The following is a 14148-nucleotide window of genomic DNA, read 5'->3' on the forward strand; positions in this document are numbered from 1 at the left end:
TGATTGTTTTATTTGATTTGTTTGTTAATTTTAATTTTTTTGATATGTATTAATCTAATTTAAGGTTGATTATAATTTTTTTTTATTGTCCCTATGCATTTATTTCATTATTGTGTCATATTCATATGTCTTTTTTAATGTAGTTTATTATATATTTGTGTTTAATTTGTTTAATTGCCACACTCCTTTTCTTGTCCTGTTAATCTAATTTTGAGTAGTTGATCATATTTATTTTTAAGTTTTCTCTTGTGTTTCTTTGGTTTTGTGTTTGGTTGATTTAATAAAATTTAATTTTTCGAAACTGTGCTAAAGGATGCATATGCATCATCAGGGGCGTAGCCAGGAATAATTACTTAAGGGGGGGGTGGGGGGGGCGAGTTATAATAGAGATATACTAAATATAATTCTTAAGTCTATTGGATACAAAATTATCAACTTTCATATATCATCATATACTTGAACATTAATAAACATGAAAAACTGTCTAGTTCAATGTAGACATACGAAAAAGAACATTCACATCAAATCATGCCTGATGACGATTTTTCATGGAATAAAATTCATTCATTATCATCTCTACAATGAAATTCCCTGCAATTTCCTTCACTATATAAACTATCATATTATCTACCAAAAGCTCATCCTCCATTCTATTGCGAAGTCTTGTTTTTAACAACTTCATAGCTGAGAAAGCTCGTTCTGTAGTTGCTGTAGAAACTGGAAGGGTCAACACAAGACAAATAAGTCTATCAATCAAAAAAAAGATTTTAGACTTTCCTGAAATTTTTAATCCCCTACATAGCTCGGAAATTGTACTCATGTTCTAAAAATCTAGATGTTTTATCACATCAAGCTCATAATGCTGCAATTGAGACTCCAAAAGTTCTTGTTCTTGTTTAGAGAAATCTTGAGGATAATATTTCTTAACCAAATTGCATATATCAACAATTTTGAATAATCTAAAAGTATCCTTGGGATTTAAAGCTGAACTAAGAATAACAAGTTCCGTTGTTAGCTCACAAAATCTACTTTTCAACTCTTGTAATTGAAAGTCTATTGCAACTGTAAATATGCCAATTCTAAAATGATGTTCCATTGTTAAATCTTCATCTTAACGACGATATCTACCTCGAGCTTTAGTGTAACAAGCATTCATATCAGGAATATCAATTTCATGCTGCTCACAAAATGATATAACTCTTGCAAGTAAAGGCTCCCATCCATCATCTCTCAACTTTTAAATAAGTGATTTTGTAGTTGAAACTAAATGCATGGCATTTAAAAGGTCTTGAGAATGTTGTTGCAAAGCTTGACAAAGCATATTATAATTCCCATCATCTCTTTCATCAAATGCAAAATTAAAATAAATTCAAATGATGTTAATACCTAATAAGCTCCCTCAGCATCACCGCGTTGTTTATAGTTAGCCCCTTCCTCAGAGTACCAATGATGAGATCCCCACCTAGTATCTCCAGCTTGTTGCAAAGTACCAATTTGGTTTGCACCTCTTCCAGTGTCAATTTCATTAGAAGCAATCATATTCTCAACTTGTTCTGCTTGAGCATGTTGCAATTCATCATTACGCTTACTAGAACCAACAAAAATATTGATAATATCAACCAAATGATCAAAAAACTGATGAACATCTTTTACTTCTCTAGATGCTGTAACTAGAGCTAATTGCAACCTGTGAGCCATGCAATGTACATAATAAGCATATGGGCAATCTTTAAGAAAAAAAAGCTTGTAATCCATTCCATTCACCACACATGTTACTAGCCCCATCATATCCTTGACCTCGAATATTTTCAATGTGGAGGTTGTAATGAGAAAGGACAGCACATATCTCATTCTTTAAAGTTAATGCAGTAGTGTCTCTAACATGCACAACATGAAAGAAACGCTCCCTAATGAAACCTTCTTTATCAACAAACCTCAAAATGATGGTCATATTTTGCATCCTCAATTTCTTCACGAATAGCATTTCGCACTTTACTAGCTAGAATATGCAAAATCTCCTTTTGACGTATATTTGGCATTATGTGGAGCATTTTCCAAGACAACTCTAACTACATTTTCATTGAAAGTTGATGTGTGTTTTATCAATTCAATAAAGTTACCTCGATTTTTTGAATCAAGGCTTTCATCATGACCTCTAAAAGCACAAGCTTGGAATGCTAGCCATCAAGCACACTCTGTTGAGGTCTTGAGCCGCAATCGATTATTCTTCATTTCTTTTTATGTTTGTTTCTCAGCTAGTTTGTCAATATGTCCTGAATAATTCAATAGATTCTCACAACATTTCTCAGCAATTTTATGTGGTGTATTAGGTTCTTTCACCTCATGACCAATTAAAGAACAATTCATCCCATCCTTCACCTTTTTCGAATTATTAAAACCTTTTTCAATGAATGCATCTGATCTAGGACGATCTATTGGTTTCTTACAAAAAAGGTAGTAAGGTAGACAATAGATTGAATCTGTTGAAGGTGAGTATTCCAACCAATTTGAATGTGAATCAAACCATGAAGATTGAAAACTACGGCAATGATTTTTCGGTCCTTTGTATGGATACTTTATGTCTCTAGGTTGATATGGACCGGCTATGAGATAAGCACGTCGAATTTCATCTTGTTCATTGACAGGGAATTCATATATTTGTTTACGTGATCCTGGATCACAGTCTATCCCTTTAGATTCAATTCTTGAACATTTGGAGGGACGCTCGTTAGGCATTGAAGTATCAACATTTGTTTCTACAGAAGTCCTAAGTTCTGAATGACTAATATCTTTTTTCTTAAAGAATGCATCAATTATTTGTCGTTTGCTCATTGTTTGACACCTAATTTCAATCCCCAAAAAAAATCAATTCAACTAAATAAACAAATACACTTGTAGTTAAGTAATGACTAATGACCTTTTAGGATAAAAAAACTAAATAAACAAATCACTCAAAAGCATAAACAAACAACATAAACCAAATAACTAGACTTTGACTCATGGCCCACTACTCCAATTTCCTTCCATAGATCTTTTTTTTTTTTTTTTTTAATTTACTTACACAATGACAATGCAAGTCGGCAAGCCCCACCCGGCCCCCACTCAAGGGACAAGACAATTAGACAAACAACACAAAAGCCTAAAGGGAAAAGGCTGGCCACTGGTCTTCGTGGTATGAGTCTCAAAGACAATGCAAATAATAAAGAATACAATAACAAGTAACAACAAACACAAAAAGACAAGACAAAGTAATAAGTATAAATTGCCAGCAAAGGGAAATCACATACTGACATACACATATTTCATATTTGATATTTTCATATTTCTATTCAAGTATCACTGTATCAGTATTTAGTTCAACTTCAACACTTCAGTAGTAGAGAAAAAGGGAGAGAAGTCAAGTAAAGAATGATTGAGATACCTTGAGGAGGCAGTGGCGTCACGGTGAGCTGGTGGAGGCAGCAGCGTCACGGTGAGCTGGCGGGGTTTCTGAGGCTGTGAGGCAGTCAGGTTGACTCAAGCAGAGGCGTGAACTAAGAAGCAAGAAGGTAAAAAACTAAGGGTCAGGCTATAAGGGCGTGAGGCAGAGCAAAGGCGTGAGGTGAGGCGTGATAAGCATGAATGAAGATTGTTCATTTGTTCTCTCTTTTAGATTGTTTAGACGGTGAGGGTTTCTCTTTTTCAGACGATGAGGATTGAATGCCTTTTGTTTATGTTTAATTAGGTATTTTAGATTTTGGTTCGAGCTGGGCTGGAAGTGTTATGGTTTAGAAAAGAATAACTTGTTTCAGTTGTTTGCTTAGGGAATTGGGGTTGGCTAGTGGGGCTGGATGTGGGCCAAGTTTTTTGGTAGGGCTTGAAGTTGTATTGGACTAAAAGTCTAGAGCTCTAGAAAAAATTTTGACAAAAATATGGGGGGGGGGGGGGGCAGATCTTAAATTTTGGGGGGGCCAATGTAATTTTTTGACATAGTTTAGTGGAAATTTGAAAATTTTTAGGGGGGCCATGGCCCCCCCAAGGAGCCAAGTGGCTCCGCCCCAGCATCATTGAGTATGCATGCGCATGATTTCAACCATGCATTCGTACGCACCTCAAACCTAGATTTGGGCAAAAATCTTGTTTTATTAATTTAATCATTTTTCACATGTTGTATGATTTGTTTAACTCTACTTTAGTTTAATTAATTATGTTTATTTGTTTTTCATGTTCGTTTTAGCATTTTTTTTTTTTCCATGTTTGGTTTATTTGTGATATTTTTCCTTTTGTGTTTATTTAATTATTACCTTTTCCTTTTTAGTATATGTTTGATTTTGGTTTTAATTTGTTTCCTTTTATGTTGTGATGTGATTTTACATGTTTTGTGTGCCCTTTTTATTAAGTACATGATGTGTATTTAGGGTTAAGGATTAAAGCTCTCTTAATGAACCCTTTAATTAAATAGGGCTAACTTGGGCCCCCGTTCCCCAATGATGTTAGAATTCCAAAACCCAAGGTTGGTTTAGGGCTCAATTAGATGAAAATTTATTGAAGAAAGTGTTTATGGAAAATATAACTTATTTTTGGAACAAATAAACAATAAAATGAAGGCCACAGAAACCCTAGGGCATGCATACACATACACGTGCATGCGTACACATGCTAGGGTTCTAGAAACTATGAAAGACGAGTTTTCTATATTTAAAACTTGGTTTGGAATGAATCTCACATCATCTGGGAGTTGATCCAAAGCCCTATGTTTCGATTATATAAAACCATAAAAAGTACTTTTTCAAGGAAGACAAATTTTGGTGGTAAAACACATAAGATTCACTAGAAATAGTTTCTAGTGAATCAAAGAGGGAGTTTTTCACAAAACATCCTCAAGTCAAAGTTTATTTGATTGAGACTTTTTCTGATCTTGATCTTTGAGTTCTAAACTTACTAACTGTCTTTGATTTGGTTGTGAATAGATTGACTTAGGGGAACGGTCAAAATCAAGCTCCAATGACTTCTAGTGTTGAGGTAAAGTCTCTAATTTTGGCTCTTCACTCTTTTCTTTATTTTTTCTTTGTTCTTGTGTTTATATATATGTTTTAATTGTTTTAATATGTTTTTTTAGCTTAGGTTTATTTACGTGTTTATGTTTAAAGCATGATAGGTTGTTAGATTTCCTTTTTCTGTTGTTTTTTCATCTCTTTCTATTCTGTGTTTCTGGTTTAAGGTTCTTAGTGTGTGTATATGTGCATATGCTGCTTGTATGCGTGCGCATATAGATGGGCTGCATACGCATACCTATGTATGCGCAAGCATACTTTTGCCCAGAAACCCTAATTCACTCCTATTTGTCTTTTCATTTGTTTTATGTATATGTTTTATCTTTTGTTTAACTTGTTATGGTCTACCTTTGAGTCCTTGTCTCTCTGTTTTGTGTTGTTTTGTTGTTGTTGTTTTACTCCTTTTATGCTTATTAGGGTTTTAGTTTGTTTTAATACCATGAACATGCATATGAATATGATCATACATTGACACATGGCTACTGTGATGTAGTGAGGGAAGTGAGATAAGTCATGTATATGGTTATGAACATGAATTTGGTTTGGTTGATGAGTTTGATATGGCTAATAAACATGAATTTACTTGGTTGAATACCATGTACTTGATGCTATAACATGTTGATCCTAATCTGCCTCGTGATGTTTCTGCCCCTTAAGATATATGCTTATATGCCTTGATAGATGAATGCTAGGTTTGGGGATGATTATGTCATGATGATTGCTTTAGATGCATGCTAGAGTGTGTGTGAGTTAGAATAACGTGTTAAATATGCCTTTAATGAAATTAAGACTTGGAACACAATGAGTGGAAGCCGACCCATAGGTCAGGTCGGGTTGGGTGCCTAACACCTTCCCATCCCCATACCTAAACTCTAAACACGTGCTCTAGTAAAAATCAGTCCTTCTATGAAGGGCGATATATTTATGGTTCCTAGAACTAAACTAGGTGGCGACTCCATTTACACCCCCTGCTTTCACCCTAGGCCAAGGCGTACTTCCCACGAGGAGGATGAATACCACGTCACGAGCGCTTGTGCCCACACTAGCCCATAAGCGGGGTGGTCTTGGGTGCCTAAAACCTTCCCAAGCCGTACCCAAACTTGGGACCCATAATCCGGTATGCAGACCAATGCATATAAGTAAGTGGCCCAAAATGCCCAATTTGGTTCCTAGACCTAAACCAGGTAGCAACTCCATTTTCACCTTCCGCTTAGTCCAATCTAGGCTAAGACATACTTCCCATGTGGAAACCATTTATCACGGGCGCTTGCACCCACAAAGTGATGGTAGGCGGACTAAATTAAGAGGCCAAGCAATGCGTCAAAATTTGATTAAAACACCATCTCTACCACTATATATAGGGAGGGAAGAAAAGTTCAAGGAGGAAAGTGAGCCTAGAATTAGCAAATCTACTAGGCAAGCATTGCCTAACTTTCAATGACACAAGGTACTATTAGTCCATAACCAACAACTTATTTCAAAGGATTCGAGGTCCTACTCATGAATAGTTAACTCATGTAGTTCCTTAGTAAAAATTCACTTTGAACTTATGAGATACCTTCAACGACACAAGGTACTATAAGTCCATAACCAATAACTTATTTCAAAGTATTGACACCCTATTTGGCAACCTACATTTAAATATGAAGGGTAAGAATAATTTAACCTTGGAGATAAAAATCTTAATTGTGGTCATTAGAATTTTAATTTCATTTCATCAAAATAATCTTGATGTTGTAACGATAAAATTGACTAGTCATAAGCCATAATCAGACCATCAGATTGAAAGTTATCATCGAATCAAGTTTTAATAGCCGAAATGCACTCTCACAAATTAAGTCCGATTATATGTGATTATGAAAAATTAATTTGATTGGTTATAATTATGATCAATTTGAATTCAATGACGTGTCATAATTCAATTGGCTAGGACTACATCTTCTGGTAAAGTTGCGCACACTTGATTAATTAGATGATTAAACTTTAATTATTCAATGAGTAATTGGTGTAATTATCTTTTTTAATTGGGATAATTAGGTCATGATTTAGGGCTAATTAATTCTGAAATGGAAGTAATCGGGGTCTATTAATGCTAATTGGAAGCTAATTAATTTGGGACCTATTAATGTTAACTATACTGAAACTATTTTCTGACAAATGACCTATGTTCACTATTTCATTGATATCTCCTAGACCTTTTTGACTTTTTGAGTGAGGTTGATTTTACTAGAAACTAGACATCCAAATATTCAATTTAAGCACAAGAATGAGACAACTTCGATCAAAAATGAATAAAATATGATTTTTTGAAATTGGCTCTGAAGGCTGTTATATAAGCTACTGAAAAAACTGAAATCTTAGTCATTCATCACTCCCACCAATGTCCAAATTTAATGCACTAGCCTTCCCTAAACTTTGAAATTAGGTCTAAGTTCATGATTTTCTCTAATCCCTTGCCAACCCTCATTAAATGCCCTTCCATTCATATTTTCTCCACCACTACTATATAAACTCTCCTCTTCTCCATTCCAAAAGACAGACAGAAACACTCTTTCTTCTCTCCTTTTGAGTTTTAGTGAAGTGGAGTTAGTCTTATCATCTCGTGGTCATCTTGAGACTCAAGATATTGATTGAGCCTCACTCTCCCTCTCCTAGGTCTTCTTCTCTGCTCCACCCTTAGGACCTCCACCCAAAGCCTCCTCCTCTTTACCATGTGAATATTGCATACAGGTACAATCTCTTTCTCTAACTTGTTTTTCATTTTCTATAATGTTAATTTAAGATTATTTTTAAATTACTTGAATGTGCTTGAATGTTCTTGATATGCTTGAATGTTGTTAATATGCATTCTTCACATGTTCTTGGTTGTTCATCACATGTTCATGCGCGACACTAAATTTGATCTTAAATCCAAATCCAAAATATGAAAAACATGTTAATTTCATAATTTTTCCAAATACTTGAATCTAGGATATCACCATTCACACATATTCATTATAATTTATTTTTCAATTCAAATGTGATAATGAATAAATGGAATTAGGGCTTATCACATACATACACATTAAATTCAAGCAAAGAAATGAATATACAATTGATTGATAATATGTTGGATGATGTGACATGAATGTTTACCACCATAATCTAGAAGACCGGTTTCATTGGGCAAGGTGGGTGCCTAACACCTTCTCATCTTGTAACTAGGGGTGTGCAAAATATCTGCATGACCTGTCGACCCACCTGACCTGTAGTCAACCCACCCACCCCGTGCAGGTCATTAAGTTAGGCGGTTTGGGTTGGGTGGGTTAGACCCCGAAAATAGTAGATTGGGTTAAGTAACGGATTGAAAATTTGTCAACCCGTTGCAACCCAACTCGTCCGCTTAATTATACATAAATAAAATTATATATATTATGTAAAGTTGTGATTTACAAATTTGTATTTTGTTGGCTTTTATTCCGTGCCAAATTTGATTGTAATTTTATTCAATCTTTTGTACCTTATATTTGTTGTAGGAATTTATTGTAAGGGTTGTGTGATAGTGAAAGAGAGTGTGAAGATTCAAGCTATTGAAGACTGAAGAGTTTTCGTAGGTATATCACGACTAAGCATCCCGCAAAAGGAAGCATGTGCCTTGCACATGACTAGAATGCGAAGAGTCAGGCCAGATGGAGACAGCTGTGTCTCGCGAGTAAGGCCTTCCCGCAAGACACCCGCGAGACATTCTGTTCTGCCAGCCTGTTTAGTCTGATACACACTTTCTGCGCCTACACTATTTATACCCACATTACCCACAAATGTAAAATGAGAGTTTCAGAGAGAAAACCTTAACTAAAACACTTAAGAGTTAGAAATTGTTCATCCAACAATTCTCTACACATTTTTTTTGTGGAATTTCCTCATCTCCTACCTCTCCATTTCCATATCATTGAGAGGTCAAAAGCCCAAACACTTACCACACCTTTTGAGAGTGTCCAGTGACATTGGAAGAAGCCAAGGATGGCAGATGCAACATGGAGCTTGTTACGGGATCCAGAGAGCTAGACAAGACATGGTTCCGAGAAGCCTTGTTGGAGTAGGAGCTTGGAGGGCTTAGGTACAGAGGGTAGATTAGGCTTGGAGGGTCTCTTGCTTACCCATGTATCCCAACTGATTGTCTAGTGGATCGATTACCGCTTGGAGGGCAACGGAGAGGTTTTTCGCCGAGTTCTTCGGTTTCCTCTTCGATAACACGTCTCGGTGTTATCTGTGTTTGCATCTCTCTTCCCTGCTCTTGTTCATTTCATTTTACTGCTGCGTTGCTTTAAATATGAATTAGAGTAGCTCTCTTGCTTGTTTGCTTGCATTTACATTATTCCGCACTTAGTATTAAGTTAGTGTAAAATCAACTAAGCCGTAATTTGAATTAGGGGTCTAAATAAGCTCTTGTGTTTTCACACATTTCGAGCTTTCATATTAGCTCAAATTGTTCAACTTTATATTTTGTATTTAAAGTTAATCAATTTACCTAATCAATTTTTACAGCTAATCATTAATCAATTCCTTAAACAAAATATAAAAAGTCAACATTAAAACCCTAAACTCACTTCAATCATATAATACACTCTATATTTAGCCTTCACCTTCAACCACTTCCTCTCTCTCCCTCTTTCTTGTTGTTTTGCCCTTTTCTTCCTTAACCTTTTTGAAAAGCTGGAGGTCATTTAGTTTCTAATAATAGAGTTAGTTATACTGTTGTGCACGTGTAATACACTTAGTGGTCTTATAGTTTGTAATACGGTTAATTTAGGCACCAAGGTTGATTATCCTTGTATGTAAGTATATATACTCTATAGTTTATCAAAAGTATATATATACTCTATATTTAATAACTAATTGTAGTCTGTGATAATTGTTTTTAAGAACATGCATACCATTTTTAAGTTTATTTGTTATGTTGGTATGTTATTATTTTGAATCATTGATGAGACTTTAGGAATGTTCAAACTTTGGGTTTGCTGATATAATTTTCCTTAGTTGTAAGGTAGCAGCCTACTTTTTTTTTCTTTTTCTTTGTGTGTGTGTGTGTGTGTGTGTGTGTGTGTGTGTGTGTGTGTGTGTGTGTGTGTGTGTGTGTGTGTGTGTGTGTGTGTGTGTGTGTGTGTGTGTGTGTGTGTGTGTGTGTCAGACAAGGTCTGTTAGAGATGATATATCGCTTTTTTATTGACCTTATGTTTGTGTTGGAATTGAGATTATTCACTGAAAGACACCTTTAATTTTTTTGTATGCATTAGTCATACTTTGAGATTATTTAATAACAAATTGTATTTTGTGATTTTTTTTTTTAAAAAGAACATTGTTAATGCCAACCCGCCTAACCCGCCGATTTGAAACCGCCAAAATTTGTAACAAATTTGCTGGGTTTAGACTTTGGTGGGTCGGTGGCGGATTGGAATTTTCCCAACCTACTAGTGGCAAATTGGATAGAAATGTTGGCCTTTACCTGCCCAATCTAATCTGTGCACACCCCTACTTGTAACATGGCTTCCAAGCTTAGATCAAGGGTTTAGTAGATCAAATACTTATCCATGTAATTTTCAATCTCTAGATTGTAACTAGGAAACAAAGTCATGTAATATATCTTAGATTGTATCTAGGACCAAAGCCATGTCATTTCCTATGACCAATGTACGCTCATTCTCAAATCAATAAAATAATGAATTTTTCAATTATGGTTTTCTTTTCTTTTTTTTCCAATAATTAAATAAGTAGCGACTCCATTTTAAAACTCTTAATCTAAAGGGAAAATGTAATCAGTCAAGCCTCCATTTTGAGAGGCAATAACACGACTCCACCCATTTAAGTGGATTTGGCCTAAACCATCCAATTCAAAACAGGCCAGGGGCCTAGTCTCTCACACAAAGAAATGGAGGTCCTACTCGTGAATAGTTAACTCATGTAGTTCATTCTTTAGTAAAAATTCACTTCAAACTTATGAGATAATACAACACAGATACCACTCAAACAGTTATAATAACAATTCCAAATTGTAACAATTCTTATAATTTTGAAAGGTAGGATGTGGACAACTTCCTTTTTAGAATTTGATTAAAGTTTCATGCTAATAATGTGTTGTGAAATAAAGGAAATATCTAGACAATAGAAAGAAATATTAGAATTAAATAATATGCATAAAACTCAAGTGGTCATCCGTGCTATAACTCAAATGATATATTTGTCAAGATTTATTTATTCATTTATTTGTTTATATAACTCAATTCATTAATCAAATACATCTACAACCTCTAGAGGTAGGGCACGAAAAAGAACAAAGTTCACAAGCTACTTTATTTTGATCCTAGAGAGAGCATCATCACACTTAATGGCTTCCCAAAGCAATGGACAATCATGGGGAGGGAAGAGAGAGACTGAAGCTAAGGGACAAAATCTCGTAAATTTTTGACCTCGTGAAACTGAACAGTTATTCAACAACAATAAAGATCCTTACCATTTTAGTACAGGAGCCAAACTCTTGAATTATGCTTTTTTGTTTACTAGTACAAGATCTTGCAAGTTTTGGACAAATTTATCCATATAACCACTCATGAAGTCTGGGCTAGCTAATATCTCTTTCCATTTTGCATGGTTCTTCGCCATAATACCCACTTCATTATCTTTATCCATCACATACTTGATTGCCTTGCTCAAGCTCTTTCTTGAAAACCACCCATTGTCTTCCCTCTCCACCTCCACAGCAACCTTCATCTCTTCAACAAGTAACCTAGTGTTCAAGATTTGGTCACCAAGATGTGGCACAAGCACTATTTGATAGTTACTCATCAAAGACTCCCACATTGATCCAATCCCACAATGGCTCACAAAACACCCAACTAATGGGTGACTAAGTATCAATGGTTGTTCCACCCAACACCCAAAAGCTCTTCCTCTCTCTTTAAACCTTTCCTTGAACCCATTTTGCAAGCCTCCTCAACTGTTGCACATTCCATTGGCAGTTTCAAGGCTATCAGAAATGACAACCCTATTAACTCAAACCCTAATAGTAGTTCTTGAAATTGCTTATTTTCAAGGATGATTTAAGCCCAAATGCACAAAACACCATTGACCCAAGCTCAAACCCATCTAACCAAGTATCCCACATGCCTTTCGAAGGACTTTTAGCGGGCTCTGGTAACACTGGTCCTGTTAAAAACACAAACTTTCCAAATCGATTTCCCAAGTAGTCACACAATTGTCCTTCCATTTCTTGGCATGTTCTAATAGATATCACATCACTTTCTTTCATGGCGGTTGTGACATGATCGTAAAATGTTATCCCATCTCCAAAAGGTAGAGAAATGAATGATAAAGAATCAAGACTATGGTCGATGAAGGGTAGCCTACTAGTAGTTGCTTTAATTCCTCCTTTGTAATGGCTCTATCCTTGGGAACATTACGTGTCAGAACTACAGCAATTGCAAGTGATGCAGCAGAAACAACATTGTAGCAAATTGATTTGATTCCAAGCTGTTTGGTGATTTCTGGTATCCAATGTGCATTGTCATAGAATACCATATCTGGAGTTTTAGCTTGGAAAATATTTTCAACTTGTTCACATGTGCGATCCATGGCAATGGCAAGCAAATGGACCAAAGATATCGATATGTCTGAGGTAGTCTCTGCACCAAGTGGGAGGCCATCAACGTGAGGGATTGTGAGGGGATGAAAGGTGATGAAATTTGGAAGAGGATTTAAACATTGTAGCTGAATTTGAGCTTTTTTGGGCAGCATGAAAGTGATTTTGTTGCCTCTCTTAGCAATCTCATTAGAAAGATGGAGAAAGGGGGTCATGTGGCCAGTTGCAAACCATGGGAACATGGCTATGTGAAGCTCTAAGCTCTTGCATTCAACGATTTTTATACTCAAGGGAAAAAGGGTAAGGAAGAACCAGCAGTGGCTATCCTATCTAGAACAGATGTTGTATCAGGTTCTAAACACAACTTGAAGCAAATATTGAATACAACTCTTTAAACAAAATAATTGATATCTATCATTCTTAACTAGATAGGTGGGAGAGGTAAGAGTGAATAGTGTTTGGGTTGTAGAAAGTTTTTCCATTATAAGATTTCTGCATGGTCATTATTATTTTCAGAGAGCTTAAATGAGTTATTTATAGACCAAAAAATCTAGTACTACTGCCACAAGTCCCATAACCTATCCACATGGCAGATTTCTAGGAGTTAATCTATTAAGAAAATAGTTGCAAAGAAATTTTTTTTAAAATAAAAATTGTTAGTGGTTAAAAATTATAGAGAATTGGCAAAGAGGCCCATTTTTCAGGCCGAAATTGAGGCGTTGACCATGAACGTTGCCTTGTTCAACATGATATTGAGTTTGCTACTCCAATTATGCCTTGAATGGTATATGGCATCATGTGCTTTTGAGCATAAAACAAAACTTTTCACAAGGTCCTTTTGCAATTATATCAAATTTATAAAATTGTTCACTCAAAGGGGAATCCCATAAGACCATATGGGTTAAGGGTCAAAATTTAGAGTAATGCTAATAATGTAATTTTTTTTTTCCAACTATTGATATACTGTTATAATGATGTGATTTTTTTTTTTTAGACAGCTTCAATTTATGGCATCCGCTTCTGGTGATAACTCTTATTATCAAACCAAGACACCAATCGGCTTTTGGTGTAAGTGGGAATTGAATCACAGATCTCTTATCAATCATTTGAGACTTTGCCAATTAAGCTGACTGGAACCCACAAATAATGATGTTGAGAAAGTGAAAAAAATAAAAATAAAATGGCTTCTAAGCTTCTTTTCTAATTGTGATGTATTTAATTATGGTTCCAAAATAAGTTTTTTAAAAATCTCAATAGATAATATCTATTAGATAATCAGATTACACATACTTCAACAAATTACTTTTTTTAGAACAAAATACATAAATAATCTTCGGAAGGGGGGGTGATATGACACTTATTCGTTTTCAAAGCATACTACAATGACACGTGGAAACTTCCTAGATTTAATTGGTATGTTAGACAATCAATGCCATATGTTAAAATATTATTTGTACATCTCAATGTGTTTACCATAATATTGGACACATGGCATCTACAATG

At 35.2% G+C, this 14148-nt stretch overlaps 1 pseudogene; it reads right to left on the reverse strand.

Annotated features, from left to right (window-relative positions):
* Positions 1-11542: 11542 nt before the first annotated feature.
* On the reverse strand, positions 11543-12890 carry LOC115955128 (annotated as a pseudogene).
* Between the last annotated feature and the right edge of the window lie 1258 nt (positions 12891-14148).

The sequence above is a fragment of the Quercus lobata genome, chromosome 8 (genome assembly GCF_001633185.2).
Source record: "Quercus lobata isolate SW786 chromosome 8, ValleyOak3.0 Primary Assembly, whole genome shotgun sequence".
Taxonomy (NCBI): Eukaryota; Viridiplantae; Streptophyta; class Magnoliopsida; order Fagales; family Fagaceae; genus Quercus; species Quercus lobata.